Here is a 758-nt window from a genome sequence, read left to right as displayed (position 1 = left end):
ACTGTAAGGAACTCCTACTATAGTTAAAAAAATGGCTGCACTAGTTTACAGGTAGTTTGCAGTTTCATGGTAGTTATCCCAAGAAGGAATGGAATTGGGAAATAATGTTTGTAATGGAGATTTGCTAGGTGGGTAGGAATATGAAACTACTGTGACTCAGTCCCGACCAATGTAGTGTTAAACATTGTGTTTAATTACTTGGGAGTTGTGTTTGAAGTATGACTATTTGGAAGTGTGACCAGGTATTGAATGGAGTGTGATTAATTTCATTATAATGAGTATTTTGCTGACTTTTAAGACTTATCTCCACATGCGTGCATAGGAATGTGAAGTGTACATCTTTTGACATACATTTTCAAGATGAATGATGGAAATCCATGAAATATGTAAATATTATGGGTACATGCAAAAGAAAATGCAATGGGGTGATGTTTATGCAAGAAAGTATTAGTAAGACATATTACCTCATTGATTAATGGAATGGTTAGTACTAGAATCTGTGAGGTTAGATTTTTAGACTGATATGATTTAAGAACATTGATTTATAAGGGTATTTGTCTTTATCAACAAAGAAAAGAAACTCTTCATGGTTAGCTGTGAGTTAAGTAGTATTTGGTGAACAGTAAACGTAGTGAAGTGATTTTATTAACAACTGATTTAATTTATGTCATTTCACAGCCATATGCAAAACTTTTGTTCCCTTGGGAATCTTTAGTGTACTCTCGGACTTATAGTTGTTGCTGTGTAAGATAGTTTTT

The 758-nt window shown here is 33.2% G+C and overlaps 1 protein-coding gene across 1 annotated transcript in view; it reads left to right on the top strand.

Annotated features, from left to right (window-relative positions):
• The window catches only part of LOC119594795 (CCR4-NOT transcription complex subunit 6-like), a 24,751-nt gene that overhangs the window by 14,005 nt on the left and 9,988 nt on the right, over positions 1-758 (top strand). The gene's annotated exons all lie outside the window — the stretch shown is intronic.

Source organism: Penaeus monodon, chromosome 34, assembly GCF_015228065.2.
Source record: "Penaeus monodon isolate SGIC_2016 chromosome 34, NSTDA_Pmon_1, whole genome shotgun sequence".
NCBI classification, from domain to species: Eukaryota; Metazoa; Arthropoda; class Malacostraca; order Decapoda; family Penaeidae; genus Penaeus; species Penaeus monodon.
This window is presented reverse-complemented; position numbering and strand designations above follow the sequence as displayed.